The sequence below is a fragment of the Gracilinanus agilis genome, chromosome 1, assembly GCF_016433145.1.
Source record: "Gracilinanus agilis isolate LMUSP501 chromosome 1, AgileGrace, whole genome shotgun sequence".
NCBI lineage: Eukaryota > Metazoa > Chordata > Mammalia > Didelphimorphia > Didelphidae > Gracilinanus > Gracilinanus agilis.
This window is the reverse complement of record NC_058130.1, coordinates 518,063,954-518,077,924: the sequence shown is the minus strand read 5'-3', so window position 1 is coordinate 518,077,924 and position 13,971 is coordinate 518,063,954. Positions and strand designations below refer to the sequence as shown.

Sequence of the window (13,971 nt, the reverse complement as noted above, 5' to 3'; positions counted from 1 at the left end):
CTCTCAGTGCTGGTCACCATAGCCTGTCTCCAAACTTGGGAAAGATATATCAAATGGAGACATTTGAAATCCTCTGTCAGAACAAAATACAGATTAGACTGTGCTACCTGCTCTGACAAACAAAACAAAAGCAACTCCTTGTCCTTTCTCTTGAGGCTGATCAGATGGCAAATTAGCTGTTCAGGAACCCATAGAATGATAAAACTTAGAAGGGGAATGGTCTCATCCTTATCATCTGATTTAATCCATTCATGAAACATCTATAGCCTCTTCAACCACTGGCTATCCAGCCTTCCCTTGAAGACTTAGCTGTAGGAAGCTCATTACTTCTCAAGGCTGGCTATTCTACTTCTGGTTAGCTATTAATGTAGAATGGATTTCCTTTTTTTAAACAGAAACTGTTATTCATTCTATTAACATTCAACTGCTGATTTCACTTTTGGCTTCTGGGATCATGTAAAATCATTCTAGTCCCTCTTTAATATGATTATGAATATATGAAGAGAGCAGATATGGTATTGCTACTTCTTTTTTCTGCTCAGGTTAAACACTAGCCTTCTCTTGGTTCTTTCAGATATTTATACAGCATAATTTTAAGCTTCACAGCTTTCTTTAGTCCCATACATGTCCGTATCATTCTCCTAAATTATGATACACAGAACTGAAATGAACATGGTACTCCAGACATGATATTATCAGGACAGAATATAATGAGGATAAAATCTTCCTTATCATGCACCCTGCCCTAAAATCTAATTAGCTTTTTAACTGTCATAGTGAACAGACAATTCTTTGGAAACATAGTCCATCTGAAAAAAAAAAAAAACACCAGGTCCCTTTCATATGAACTATTGGTCAGCCATGTTACATTTTGTTTTTTTGCAAGTAAGAAAAGATTTTATTTGGGGGTAGCAGGAAAAGAGAAAGATACAAAAGACAGACATGATCAGATGAAATTGGTTGCTGAATTCCTCACTCTCGTCTTTGCCCTCTATAGAGTTTATGCTTTCTTCCTTGTTATCCTTCTCCAACACAGCCAAATCTTCTCAGGCTTCAGAGAATTGCTTCCCTCCATGCCTTCACCAACATACCAGTGTACGAATGCCTGCTCTGCATACATAAAGTCAAATTTGTGATCTAGACAGACTCGTGCTTCACCAGTAGAAGTTGTGTTACTTAGCATGCATATTGCCTGCTGTACTTTAGCCAGGGCTCTACCAGGGACCACATTTAGGAGCTTGTCATTGATACCAGCTTGAAGGCAGTGGGACACCATTCTACAAACTGAATGGTTCTCTTGGTCTTGATTGTGGCAATGGCGACTTTGATGTCCTTGGGTACCATATCACCTCTGAACAGCACACAGCAAGCCATGTACTTGTTGAAATGAAGGTCACACTTTACCATCTGGTTGGAGGGGTCAAAAGCAGACATTGGAGATCTCTTCAAGTGTGGCTTAGCTAATTTTTGCTAATCCAAGTATAGGACTTTTTGTTTATTTCTATAAAATTTCATTTTATTGGCAAATTTTCTCATTCTGTCAAGATTTTTTTGAATTACAATACTTTTACGTATTCTATTTGCTTTTTCCCAGGTTTAAAGGTTTAAAGTTTTTCTTTTTAGTTCAAAATATAAACATGCACACACACACACACACACACACACACACACACACACAATCTGAGTATATCCACATAGAAACAATAAGAGCAAAAGAAAAGGATACTATATGAAAAGTTGAATGTCCATTTCATATTACTTGCTATTAAAAATACACACACATATACTTTAAATATTATTTTTTAAACTTTCCTACTTGTCTGTGTTTTGTTGTGAATATCTTTCTATTGTTTTCTATTCATTAAACAAGCCTTTTCAATGGTATCTTTTTTCATATAGCACTATTAATAGTGCTATATGAACCTTAACCCACCAACTAAAAACAAAGAAAAAGACCATTTTAACAAGCATAGTCTAATAAAACTAAGAGTGATTGCATCCAAATACATATGTTTTTTTCTGTACCTCGTGTCCATCAAACTCTGTCAGGAGATAGGTAATTTCACTATAGATCTCTGAAGACATGGTTGGTTATTGCTTTGATATGAATTTCTAAGCCATTTAAAGTTATTTTTCTTTACAACATTATTGTCTAGGTTCTGCTCACTTAACTCTGCATCAGTTTTACTTCCTGGGATTCTCTGGAATAATCTCATTTATCATTTCTCACAGAGCAATAATATTGCTTTATTTTTAGTGACCACAATTTATTCAGCCATTCTGCAACTGATGGGTAACTTCTCTAAATTTCCAATTCTATCCTTTGAAAAAATCCTTTAAAACTCTCATTCAGGATCAGGAAGTTGGATTTGCTTGTGACTATTGCTTCCCTATTGTTATATTCCTTCTTGGCCTCCTAACATTATGCCCATCTGTTGATTGTGATATATTTTTATAGCAAACTGTATAAAATATAAGTTAGTATGTCTTCAAAACTCTTTTGTCTGGCTCATATAAGAATGAGGTTTATCTGCTTCCCCACTCATTTCTGCATATTTGTATACTCTTTCTTTTCATGCATCCCAATTAAGAGAAATACAAAGTTTCAAATCCTTATTTCTTTCTACATTGGTGTATTACTTTTATCCTTTCTTCAACTTCTCCTTTGAAATCCTAAAGAACAGAACCAACTCCTCTACCCCCTACCAAGTTTTTTTTTCTCCCCCTTATTTTACTCCTTTAATACATTTTGAAAACATTCAGGTTTTAAATAGAACTTTTTTCCTCTCTCCTATTAGAATGTTAGCACTACATTATCATATAAACTCTTCAAATTGCTCATATACATTGACCTTTTTAGGTTTCTCTTGAAAGTTGTTTGTATTTCCAAGTTGCTACTCAGATCTAGTCCTTTCATTAAAAATTCCTGAAAGCTCTTTATTCTGTTAAAATTTAATTTTCTCCTTGTGAAATTATATTTGGTTTTGCAAAATAAGTTGTTCTTGGTTTTAAGCATTTTTATATTTTTGGAATATTATATTACATGATCTCTTGTGTACAGCAGAAGCTGTGAGTTCTCATGCAACCTTTATTGTTATTCCTTTTTACTAGAACTCCTCTCTGACTACCTGTAGTAGTTTTTCTTTAACATGAAAATTCAGCATTTGGCTATAATATTCCTGGAATTACTCATTTTGGGTCATTCCAGATTTGATAGGTGTGTTTCATCTATGAAAGCTACTATAATCATGGGTAAAGATGCTAAGCAGAATGTTGATTGTCAGAATTTATGTTGACTCTTGTTAGAACTGGAATTGAAAGAAAAGCCAACAAAAAATTACTGTTGTAATTCAAACTTTTAAAAGATCATAAGTGACTGGGTTAGGTTATCTGCCTTAGTGGAGAATATTTTTATTTTGATTGTTATTTGAGGATGTGTTTTTTTTTATCTTGGGCGTACTTCATGTAGCACATGTGTAAAATGTTCATGTAAAAGCACTGGGTCAAATCTATGGTTTTTGACCTTGAATTGGCTCTGAAATATTGAAGACTGAGAAATATAGCACACAAGACCATATCTGCTAAAAATCCCTTGTTTTCCATGGAGAGTGACCAAGAAGGTTTTATTTTGGATTTTATAAGAGCTTTCTAGAGGAAGAAACAATAGGTACATTGTTAGAGGTACAGTAAAAAATATGTTAAAGTGATCTTGGTTCTATCTCAAACATCTGCTGTTACAATAAAAAAATCATTACCTACTATTTGTAATGCATAGATATATCTGAAACTATCATTTTAATGATGGAGCTGCATTTACCTCAGCTGAGTTTAAGAATATGTGGGCAAGAACCTTGCCCAATCTGTCACCATCCAAACTTACCACTCATAAGCAAAAGGCTGAACAGATGATGAAGGCTATTGACGAAGCCCTGAAACAGAATGCCCAAGGCAACTGGCCAAAACTATCCTGCTGAATTACTAATGGAATGAAATCTCAAGATGTGCTTCAAACATCTCCATCAAGATTTAGAAGAGGAATTATAAGAAAAACAAAAAATGTGTCCTACATCTATTCTATCTGCACTTATTCCTTGATCGTTTATCTTCATCACAAGAGTTAGTATGCGTTAGGAGCCATGAACCTGCACCAATATTCTGCCACTTTAATTGAGATAACCTGTGCCATGTAAGGTACTGAGTACAAATGTGATGATGTTGCTCTGAATCTTAATATACTGCAAAGGCATTATTCCTAGAAGGATTTGACAATAGTAGAGTTCTTAAAGTATCTCTTCTAGAAACATCAGGCAGTGGTTACACCTCTCAAAATGTCCCCAGAATTTCAAGTAAGGGAAGGAATAATTCTGATCTGGTCACCCCACCTGATGAAACAAAGTCTGCCCAATACATCTAGATTCATTAACAAAACAGAGATTCCACCACCATCACTACCACCCCAAACATAGTCCTTTGTTCTTTAAAAGATTACATTAGCTGGAGTAGGAAGAATGTTATATAGGCAATGTGATGCTATCTACTTTGTTGGTTTTATCCATTTTTTATTATAATAAAGGTATAGTCTTTTCCAGATTACATGTCAATACAATTTTTAATATTCATTTTTGGATTTTTGCAATTCATGTTCTCTCTCTCCCACCCCTCCCACCTCCCCAGGAAGGTGGGTAATATGATATAGGTTGTACATATATTATCATAAAATTTCCATGTTTGTCATGTTGTGAAAGAAGATATATTGCTTATATTATGAAAAGTTCATGGAGAAAATAGAGTATGTCTTAACTTGCATTCAGGCTCTATTTTTTCTATGATGGTAAATATCCTTTCTTGTGTCATGAGTCTTTTGGAGATGTGATTTTATCTGTTTGTAGTGTCTTACTATTTTGCCATTTTTTAGGTCTCAGAGTTGGACAATGCAGTAATTTCTATAGTACAGTCATATTGAAATCATAGTTGTCTGTCTTTCACCCATATACTGATATCTAACTCAACACCCCCTAAAGTTATTGCCTAGGTGATTGGTGAGAATCTTGCATCTAGTAGTACTTACATATTTGTCTGACTGATTATACCATTTGAAATATTTTCCAATAGAAAGTTATAAAAATCTAGAAAACACACCTAACTTACCTGGGTAGAAGAGTGGTATAATTTGGCAAAATTTGAATACAAAGACAATCTCAGAGTAGACTTGGAGATACTTGGATAAATGGTTCAATACAAATGTGGCATTGCTTTAATATGGAAAAAAAAATCTCTGATGCTCTTGGTAAGAAGTGATGATATTTGTAGGTCAATAAAATTACGCACAAAATCTTAATAATTGTTCATAGGTTGCTGATGATGGAGCCATTTTCATAAATACAATGCTATATTTTCCTAAAAACAAGGTATATTTTAGACATTTAAATATATTAAGTGCCTACAGCATAAAAGGCACTGTGCTAGGCACTGGGGATACAAAGGCACAGATGAAATAGTACCTGCTTTCTAGGAATTTACATTCTTCCAGAGGAATATATTATACATACAGATAGTAATTGCAAGGTATCTTTAAAGTAACTTCCAGAGGGAGAGTGTATTAATGACTGGACTTGAGTTAATTCTTCAACTGTGTTTGTGATTATGTAGCAAAACTAGGAAGGAGGAACCTATTCAGATTAGATTAAGGCTCAAACTATTGTTTTTAGTGAAATCAAAGTAAGATATTTTTCACTTGCAGAATACCTTCTCTTTTGATGTAAACTAGTTTAACTGCTTAAATGGTGCTTCCTGCCCACCCCTTTTTTTTTTTCTAAAATGAACTTTACTGCTTTGATTTCTTCTGTAAATCAAGCCCTGTCTTCTGCACATTTTAGAATCAGGAAAGTTGCATGGTTTATTGGTTTTCAATTTAAATGCATTACAACACCACCAACAAACATTAACTGTCCATTGTAGAAATGAAGATCTTGTTAACATCTTGAATAAAAGAACTGTGTACTTGAGGGTACTAACTTTGTAGATTACTACATTTTTTATTTCTATAGATTGAGCCATCTGTATTAATTTTGATTCTGTGATGTGTTTTAGGTATAGCTAGGGAAGTCTAAAGCCATTTTGGATGATTTCTTATCTTCCCTGGGAAAAACTCCAAATCAGGTATCAAAGGACAGCTGTTTTCCTCCAGATGTTTCTGGAGATAGCTATGTACATTCTAAATTGTCAAAACATGAACAGGGTTTTTAAGACGTAAAATACCTCCTTTATGACTCAATTTTGAATTAATTTCTTTTAGCATTTAGAATAAAAGGAAGAACAGATGGTGAAGACTTAGTTTAAAGTGAGGGCCATTAAAATCATCTTTGCTGGCAAGAGACTGTTTTCTATAACAAGGGATTCATGAACCATAAGAGTTTAAATAAGATTCAAGAAATGCTCCATATAGTAAGGAATAAGTGTCGTTATTGCTAAATTTAGTATACTAAAGATCCTCTAGGTATATACTAAATATGTTTATGATTTCTATGTTATTTTTGAATACTACAGAGAGATGAAGTAAGACTGTCTAGAATAACAGAAAACGCATATTGAGACTCATAACATTGTTTTCCTAAAAGTATGCTTCACGTATATTAAGATTTGCCAGAGAATTTTGGAATCTATTTGTTACTCCATCTTACGAGTAACTTGTACTTAAATCTAAGAGTCAAAAAAAGTAGGTATGAAAGCAATTTTTCTTATAAGAAGAAATATTTCTATATTATCACAGATAATCCCTCTAAACAACTCCAAGGCCAGCAAGGTGGTGCAGGGAATAGAATGCTGGGCTTAGAGTCAGGAAGACTGTCTCTATTTGCCTTAGTTTTTCTCATTCATAAAACAAGCTGGAGAAGGAAATGGCAAACTACTCCAATAACTTTTCCAAGAAAATTCCAAATCGGGTCATGAAGAGCAAGACATGACTGAAATAAGTGAACAACAACATCTCCAACTAAATCCCATAAATTTGTTTTTATGAATTGACACAAAAATTGACCTACACATATTAACACATAATAGATATAGAAATATATAACTTTGGTGGGGAGGAGTCTGACCTGTGATTTTCATCCCTCAGAATGGGATTCTGTCCTAGGGATTTACCTAGGACCTCTAAGGGGGTAAATTACTTTCTCATAATCACTTGGTCATTTTGTACCAGAAATAAGACCTGAACCAGGTCTTCCTAACTCCAAGGCTTTATCCAATATTCCAATCTTTTTTTGTATATCAATAAAATAAAGGGAAGGGAAAAAACATCTACTAATTTAATGCCTACTGTGGACACTATGCACTATGCAAAACATTTTACAAATCTTATCTCATTTGATCTTTACAATAATCCTGGGAGGCAGGTGCTATTGCTATCTCCATTTAAATGGAGGAAAAGCAGAAATGGAATTTGAAATGGGGAGATGAAATAATATGACCAGAGGTTAAGTGACTTGCCCAGGGTTACATAGCTAGTAAAGGGTCTGAAATCAGTTTTGAACTCAGGTTTTTCTTACTCCAAATCCAGCTCTTTATCCACTGTACCACCTCCCTGACCTTGGAGTTGTTTAGAAGCATTATATATAACACCTATAGTAATAGTGTTTCTTCTTAAGAGAAAATGTACTTTCACACCTACTCTTTGACTATTAGCTTTCTTTACAAGCTACTCTATAGGATGGAATGATAGGTAGATAACCAAATCTCTGGCAAATGTTGATATATGTGAAGCATACGTTCAGGAAAACAATGTTATGAGTCTCAATATGCCTTTTCTGCTATTCTAGGCAGTCTTACTTTATTCCTCTGTAGTATCTAAAGGCTAATAAGACCTAGGATGAATGAAAGATAAACCCGAGTCTATGAGGCAGATGTGAGTCTGTAAATAGCTATATAATTGAGTTTCCTACATGTTCCAAAGGAGGAGAGTCGGGACTATTTTTAATACAAAAAAGAAGAAATAATACTATCCCACTCCCCCAAAAAAAACTTTTAAAAGTTTATGAAGTACAGTGTTATTGGGGGGAAATGACCGGTAGCCCTGTCTCAGTTTGTTACATTTCATGTGAATAAAACCTATTTAAACATGAATATGAAAAATGGTTTATCAAGTTTCCTTTCCTCAACTAGTCAACATATATGTACACGTTTGCTTATAAAATGGAGTCTATCTTTTATTTTAACCTTATTTGCTTGTTTTGACACCAATATGTGCGTGTATACACAGTGAAATACACATATACATCCATGCAACCATTGGAAAATGTCAGACTGCATGGCAGAAGGACTGCAGCTGTTGAGACTGCAAATGCTGAGTCAGTCATTTTTGGCTATCAGATTCTGACAATGGCCATAACCTTATTGATAACTCCCAGGGAGAAAACGATTGTTAGTGATGATAATGGAGCCAGAGTTTGATGAAAAGGGTTGGGGTTGGGCCCAGTAATAATAGCCGAGGCATAAAGTTTGAACCTTTTTATTGCTTGGCTGACCCCAATTACATCTCAAGACAAATAACACCCTTTACTCAAACACCTGGTACCAAATGTGACCACTTCAAATTTCTCCCTCCTGGGAGCCTATAATCATTTCTGGACTCTTCAAACAATGGACATTAATTGTCAGCCTTTGATTTGATATGCTGGACAACTCTGAAGTTGAGGGATTTTTTTTTTTGGAAATGCTTGGTTTATTGAGAAGCATTTAATATTCTACTTCTAACTAGCATTTTGTGGAAATGAAAAATTGTGGTGTAAGCCAAACTGGAGATCATAGGATGAGGAGTGGGCCATAGGAAACCCTGATTGGCTTGTGTCTCCAAAAAGCAGCATGTTCTATTATTTCCAAGTTAATCTAAAATACAATGGCAATTGTTTTCATTGCAAAAATGAAGAAAGTATTTTGAGAATGAAATGAGTTTTTGTGTTGGAATAATATTAAAATATTTGGACATGGTAAGGCTGCTTTCTGACAAAAATATCAACAAGAAAACAAAATGGACAACATTCAGGGTTGTCTCAGAAAAGGATCCCCAGAGGTTCTTGTCTCAATTATCACATTTTATATCAATAAAAACCATCTATAAATATATTTCATATAATTATATATAAGAAAAAATTCTTAGTAAAGACATATATTTCCTCAACTAACGAAAGCAAGTTAGACTTTTGACTTTCACAAAATGTTTAATCAAGTTTTGAAAAGATGCCAAATGCATTTGTTATATGATATGTCTGTATATATATATATATACATATATATATATATGGGCAGCTAGGTTGCATAATGGATAGAGGTCGGAGATTGAAGTCAGGATTTCACTTCTTGAATTCAAATCTGGCCTCAGACCCTTACTAGCTGTGTGGCCCTGGGCAAATCCCTTAATCCTCATTGCTTCATTTTCCTCCTCTGTAAGGAGAAGGAAAGGGCAAACCACTCCTTTACCTTTGTCAAGAAAACACCAAAAGGAGGTCACAAATAGACACAACTAAAAAATGATTAAACAACAAAATATGTCTTTTTATCCATATGTAAAGATAATATTGTTCATTGAAATCTTGGGTATATCTGTATTGTTATGAACTGATTTTTTTAAAGATAGGAGTAATGTGTTACCTACTTCCACATTCTATCATTCCTTTAACACAGAAGTACAGAGAGATTATTTTTTCAAACCTCATCAGATTTGTGGTCCATTATACCTGCCAGGTTTTTTTTTCTTACAATTGATATCAATACATTCTTTCCTTATGCTACATTTATGCTTTTTAATTTTCTCAAACTTTTAAAGCAACAGGGACAATTTGTAGGTATTTTCAAATTCTCTGCATCCATTTTTCATTTTTCCAATCCATCTTCCTTACAACTGCCAAATTGAAATTCCTAAAAACATAGTTCTGAAAATATTACTCTTCTACTCAAAAATTATCTGTTGTTACCTTCTGTGGAGAATAAAATACAAATTCCTTGGGTTAGATTATAAAGCTCTTCATAATTTCCACCCAGTCTAAGTTGCATTTATGTATTCTATGGTTTATTCCAACATCTTTTTTCTGTTCCCTTTACATGATATTCCATCTCTCACCTCCATACTTTTGCACAGGTTGACCCTCATATTTAGAATAGGTTTTTTCCCAGTCTTATACTTCTGGGATACCTTATAACCTTTAAATTTTCAGCTCAAGGGCCACCTTCTTTAATAGGTCTTTCTTGATTACTTCCATTGTTACCCTTTACAGATATGTATTTCTCCATCAATATGTTATTTCCCTCTGGTAGAATGTAAGCATCTTGAGGTCAAGGACTGCCTTGCTTTTGTAGTCATATTCCCAGCACCTAGGACATGCCTGACTCTCTCTATATATATCAAATGCTTGATAAAATTCAGGCTAACAAAGGCTATAAAACATTAGAGAAATGACCAGGGAAACATAAATCAAAATGTTCATAGTAGCACTCTTTGTGAGCAAAGAACTGGAAACAAAGTGGGAAATGGGTGACAAAGGTGTGGCATATGAATGTAAATGGAATACTATTCCACAGGAAGAAATAAAGAATTCAAAGAACTATGGGAAGATTTGTAAGCACAGATGAAGAGTGAAAGAAGCAGAACCAAGATTATAATATATACAATGATTATAATTATGTGAATGACAAGACCACTAAAAGGAAACTGAATTCTGAGTAACTAAAAAAAACCAGTGAAGGTCCCAAGGAATAGTGGATGAAACATGTCTCTCCTTTTGACAAGGGAGCAGGGTTGGGGCTACTTGACTGAAATATTAGATATGTTGCAAGATGCAACCACTGAATCAGATGATTTGCTTAATTCTGTGTCACAAGAGCAAGGTAGAATTACTGATTTAAAGACAAAAAATCATCAATAAAGCACATTAAATAAAGAAAAGTACATATTATATGTGCATATGGGTATAGTTATCAAAGAAAATTGGGATAGTCTGCCATTATTTCAGCATATTTGTATGATCTTACCTGGAAGCAGAAGGGTGGATCAGATGAAATAGCCTCTCAGACTAGCTTAGTCACATCAGGATATAAATGCAATAAAAGATAAAGGAGACAAAGGGGAGTGTGTCAGAGAAAGAATAAAAAATAGCACAGAGGCAAAAATGGAGAGGTTCAGAGCATATGAATCTGCCAGTCAGTCAGTTAGTCAATGAGCATTTATTAGGCATTTACTATGGGCCAGGAGGAATGCCAGATGCTAAGGATACAAAAAGAAGATACGAAAGATAATTATGTTTAGGAATGTTTCCCTATTACCATACCTATTTGAGCTAAAACTTCACTGGCTTTTCTCATTCTGCTTAATAATGGCATAGAAATAAAAATAAGGTTTTAAACATTCTAAAAAGAAGAGAGGCAGCTAGGTGGTTCAGCAGATTAGGAGCCAGGCCTAGAGAGAGGAAATTCTGGGTTCAAATCTGGTCTCAGACATTTCCTAACTATGTGATCCTGGGCAATTCACTTATCCCCAAATGCCTAGTCTTTACCACCCTTCTGCCTTGGAACTGATACTCAGTATTGATTCTAATACAAAAAGGTTTTTTTTTAATAAAGAGGTTTTTTTAATTATAAATAAATAAATAAATAAGTTTAAGAAAACTAAGATGTTAAAAAAGAATTCTAAAAGAGAATTTATCAATGTCCTGCATGTCTATTAATATAAGAATTAACCTTAAAGTCAAATTCAGGCATAAGAGAAATAGCAACAAGAGCAATGAGGTATTTAAAATCATCAGATTTTCAATTTTTTGAGGAAGGAAACTACCTCTGTGATCCTGTCTTGATTTTGGCTAATTGACTAAATGAGTACATTTCACCAGAACCCTTGGTTCTCACAACTCAGATTCTTCTTTCCTGTGTCTTAACGTGGTTTCAGTAGCCTGATGTCTTCTGGTTCTTTGCTTCCTGGTCTCTGTGTTTCTCACCCAGTTACTCAGTCTAATTTCCTATTTGTTGTGATCCTAGTCACATCATTGGACTTCTTTTGACATGTCATCTGATATCTTATCAATTTCCTCAATCACAAAATGAAAGACTTAGATTAAGCAAGAGTGACCTTCATTCATGATTCTCCCTTTGATTGGTGGTTTTGTTTGGCAGTCTTGCAGCTGTTGGAGGCTTCAACTTAGAAATATTTCTCAGCAGGAAAGGCCTAACTTCCTTTTCTTGGATTATAGGTATGTAAAAGAGCATAGAGATTGGTTTCGCTGTTGTGCTGCTGATTTTTTCCCTTTATGGAAGAGTTATGAAAACACCAAAGATTAAACTGATACACACTTAAGAGAATAACATGGAGGTTCCTTGTCTTTGTTCCTCATAGACTTGTCCATATTATAAGTTAGTAGCAGGTATATAACTAGAAGGATGGTCACTCCTACCATAGTCACCATTTTCTATTAGTATTCTTATTTCACGATGTTCTTTAATCTTAACTTTGTTCCTTTGAATCATCTCTAATTCTCAAATGATAATGTCATATAGATCAGATGAGATTTTATATGTATATGATATATATATATATATGTATGTATGTATTTGTGTGTATGTGTATAGAAGATAAGGCACTTCGTAAACCTTAATACACTACATAAATGTTACCCATTACTATTAGTGACTATTAAAGCCTCATAGGATTTCGAGATTTCAAGTTGGAAGGCTAGAAAGAGATAGCTCCCTCATTTTAGAAGTGGGAAAACAGCAGTTCAGTGAGAAATGACTTACCCATGCTCTTTTCCAAAGATGAAATTACATTAAGGGGCATGGGGAAAGTCTTCTTGAAAAACATAGGGTTTTAGCTCAGACTTGATAGAAGCCAGGAGGTGGAAGTGAAGAGAAGGAATTCCTAGCATAAGGGACAGTCAGTGAAAATGCATGGATGGAGTTGGAAGGTGGGCAGTCTTGTCAATAAATCTGAGCTGTTCACCCCTTGCTTTACTCTTTGTTCCAGTCATTGTTCCATGTTAAGGCAAGAAAGTATGATTGATAAATAGATACATTAGAAGTCAGGAAGACTTTGAATTTGAATTCTATCTTTTGACATTTACTAGTTATGTGACCATGGGCAAGTCATGTAAACAATTTAAGTCTCAATTTTCTTCAACCATAAAATGGGGCTAATAGGAGTTTCTGCCTTCCAGGATGGCTATGAACTCAAATGAGAATATATGGATAAAATTCTTCCAAACTTTGAAATACTATAAAATGTTAGATATTGATGTTATTATCTACACAGTTCAATGACACAGAGTACTAAACTTGGAGTCAGAAATACCTGAGCTTAAATCCTTCCTTGGACATATTAACTATGTGACCCTGGGCAAGTCAAATAACCTCATTTTTATCAACTGTAAAATAGGGGTAATAATAGGATATATCTCACAGGGCTGTTGTTGTAAGGATAAAATGAGATAACATATACAAACCTTAAAGCACTAACTCAATTTCTAGTTTTTAGCTAGGTATCAGAGCCATAGTGTCTTCCCTTCTGTTGGCTCTAAAAATAGCCTAAATTACTTTAAAAAGATTGATCTTGTACACGTTCCTGTGTACAAGAATCTTCAGAACTCAGAGAGGTTGTTTTAATGAATATGATCTTTAGAAGGCTGGAGAAAAGATCGATAAGCATTTTCTTTTGATAACATTTCCATCTGGTGTGTACTCAAGTAATAAGTCAGAACATGAAGAAAACTAGGACTCCTAATGAAAAAGCAGACAGATTATGAAATTCCAATGTGTTAATGTGAACTTATGATATGGAGATAACTTGTCAGAAGGATAATCATCTTCCTAAATCATGGTTTTTTCATAGAACCTAGAAGTGGAAGGAACTTAGAGTCCATTTCATTCATCTCCTGACCTGACAAGAGAACCACCAGCTACATCTTAGTCAAGAAGACATCCAACCTTTGTTTAAAG

General features: G+C 34.3%; 1 pseudogene; it reads right to left on the bottom strand.

The window, feature by feature from the left end:
• Nucleotides 1-764: 764 nt before the first annotated feature.
• Nucleotides 765-2,085, bottom strand: LOC123253566 (annotated as a pseudogene).
• Between the last annotated feature and the right edge of the window lie 11,886 nt (nt 2,086-13,971).